The sequence below is a fragment of the Giraffa tippelskirchi genome, chromosome 2 (genome assembly GCF_054371585.1).
Source record: "Giraffa tippelskirchi isolate mGirTip1 chromosome 2, T2T-mGirTip1v1.2.pri, whole genome shotgun sequence".
Classification (NCBI taxonomy): Eukaryota; Metazoa; Chordata; class Mammalia; order Artiodactyla; family Giraffidae; genus Giraffa; species Giraffa tippelskirchi.
Window position 1 is genome coordinate 163,948,579 of NC_137276.1, and position 3,141 is coordinate 163,951,719.

General features: G+C 39.0%; 1 pseudogene; it reads right to left on the reverse strand.

Moving 5' to 3' along the window:
* Positions 1-2,544: 2,544 nt before the first annotated feature.
* LOC145538833 (small ribosomal subunit protein uS14 pseudogene) lies at positions 2,545-2,716 on the reverse strand (annotated as a pseudogene).
* Between the last annotated feature and the right edge of the window lie 425 nt (positions 2,717-3,141).

The following is a 3,141-nucleotide window of genomic DNA, read 5'->3' on the forward strand; positions in this document are numbered from 1 at the left end:
CTCTGGTCAGTTTATACTAGACAGATGTAGGTTAATACGGGGTTTATTGATCGCAGTCCACTGAAGAAGAAAACTGTAATAGGTATTTGAACAGAGTATGCAGTATAGAAAAATCGTTAGACAGGTGTTGGAACAAAAGGTAACACAGATAACCCAAAAATGATCACTGTGGGAAGTAGCTACCACCTTCAAAGCTGGGAAACACATGGGAAGGCTTCTGGTTACTAGAATGTAGGTGCTCAGGATGTGCAGGGAAGTGGATCCTGCAGACTTGGTGTTCAGATTTTTGAGAAACACCTCCCAGCTACTGCTGGGACTCTGAAAGGGTTCTAGAGGAGTTGAAGGCATTTGGAAGCTGGGATCAACTGCCAACACTGAGAGGAACAGCAAAGAAATGTCCCTTTTCCCCTTTCCTCGTAGTACCTCTTAATAGAACTTAATAGCAAGCTTGCTGGTGAAGGAGTCTGGAAAAGTGGGGTTTGGGGTTTTTTGGTTTTTGTTTCTTCAGCCTGGCAGCATGTGGGATCGCTTGGAACCTCACCCACTGGGCTGCCAGGAAGTCCCTGGAATTGGTGTTTTTTATATCCCAGGAGAGTTTGGAATGACAGGCTGGAGAAAACAGGCAGGAGATAAGCAACAAGAGGAGGGAAAACAAGCACAACAGTTGAATGGGTTCTGGGACAAAAACGTCTTGAAATCTCTAAGGCAAGAAATTGGAAAGCTCCTATCCTTACAAGATGGAGTAATATATATGGGAAATGATGCTTAAACACAAATGCCCAGGAGAGGTAAAACCTCATTAAGAATGTAGGAAGTAAACGGGAGAACCTTCCCAAGCACCTGTAAAAAGCCCTGCCAGTTGTTCAGTACCTATTGCTCTGATTATACTTGAGTGTCCCTATCTCAACCAGAACTGATGATTAGAGAGTAAAGTTTCTCTGTGCCACCTGTTACACACAGACTAACAATCACCTGAAGCCACCACTGTCCTGAGTCCCTACAAGCTTTCTAATTCTTCACCCACAGGAATACCAGAACCCCTCTCTGAAATTTCCTCTACAGAAAATTAAGGCCATTAGACATCATCACTAAATTGCTATAGTTCTTAGGAGGATATCCTAGAAATAACAGAACACCAGGATAAGATTTAAAGGAGGGCATTTTCGTAATTGAAATAAATTGAAATAGATCATAATGAAGTAACTCTCCAGAGTAATTGTAGACTGCAAAAAAAAAAAAAATTAGATGACAAGAATTATGTAATAATCTTAGCAAGAGGCACTGAAATAATACTAAATCAATTTGCTTTTTAAATGTGAGAGAATCTACTTCCAAAGAGCTTGAAGTGCTATAGTTTATGCAACTGCATTCTGAAAACAGTGTTCAGAAATCTCATGATCTCAGAAATGATTCTCTGGAAAAGCACATTGTAAACAAAAAATGTACTTGATTCTATTGGAAAATGCTTAGAAAACTTACATTTAAAGCTTTTACTTGTATAAAGCTAAAAATTACATGAATTTAACTAGTTTATTTTTAGGGTTTTTTGGGGTTTTTTTGGGGTGCTGATAAGCAGGTCACACACCAAAAAGTAGAGAAGAGGTCGAATTACCTAAGACTCAGGTCTCTGGTTGGGAAGAAGTGGTCATTTTAATTTTGCATAATAGCAAAAGCTACCATGGGAGCTGAAACAAACATGCCTCTTTTGGCTTAAAAAGATAATTCATGCATTATGTATTTTATACTGAAACATTTATTCCAAATTTAGTAGCTTCTTGGGCAGAAGGATAAATTAGAGGCTGGGGTTAACACATACACACTACTGTATATAAAACAGACAATCAATAAGGACCTACTATATAGCACAGGGAACTCTACTCAATATTTTATAATAAACTATACGGGAAAAGAACTTGAAAAAGTATATATATAATATATATATTAAAATATATTACTGTTCGGTACACCACATTATAAATCAGCTATACTTAATAAACGGAGAAGGCAATGGCACCCCACTCCAGTACTCTTGCCTGGAAAATCCCATGGACGGAGGAGCCTGGTAGGCTATAGTCCATGGGGTCGCTAAGAGTCGGACACGACTGAGCGACTTCACTTTCACTTTTCCCTTTCATGCACTGGAGAAGGAAATGGCAACCCACTCCAGTATTCTTGCCTGGAGAATCTCAGGGACGGCGGAGCCTGGTGGGCTGCCGTCTATGGGGTCGCACAGAGTCAGACACGACTGAAGCGACTTAGCAGCAGCAGCACAATTAATAAAATTTTTAAAAATATTTTTTAAAAAACAAATTTAGTGGCTTCTGCATTAAATTGTCTCTAAATGTCAAAAGTTATTTTGACAGTTTGATTTTACGGAATGTGGTTTGTGTTTTTCTCCAGAGTCTTGACAGCAGTTGCTACAGAAAACATTTAAGTGAGATTGAGGGTTTTTTTTTTTTTAAGTTTTTAAAACTTGTATTTTATATATAAAGAGCTAGTATTGTTAAGGTAGATGTGCTGGATGATCCATTTAAGGAAGTTCAATTAGTCCAACTTAATGAAGCCAATGTCTTTCACATACTGGTGGAAACACTGGCGGCACATACTGAGGCCATATTTCCAGATCACAACCATGCGGGTTTGAGCAGACCCGGCAAGAGCGAAAACCCTGGCGGAATTTTCTCGGATGGCTCCAGCAGAGCTGCTGGTGACCCATGTTGCTTTCTCAGCTGCAAGGAGGCAAAAGGGAGGGTTTTTTTTCCTCAGTGTTCCAAGACCATTTGTATTTATTTTCTGTTTGCATTTTTTGCTTATTTTTCTATTGGTTTGTTAGACTTTCTTCTCAATTCCTATGGGCTTTTAATGTAATTAGGAAGATTGACCTTTTCTTAGTAATTAGTTACAAAAAATTTCCCTATAGAAATGAGTCCCCCCAACACAGGTAGGAAAAGATTGTTTGATAGTCATGGTAATAAGTAACCACCAGAACCGGTTATAAACCTGTCTAATCAATCAATGACAATTTGGTTCATTGAACACATATCTGAAAACCAACCAATCAGTGACAGCCTCATGCTTTGAAAGTCAGCTAATCATCAGTGGTCTCAGGCCAGTAAACACTTCCTGCACAGACATTACCAT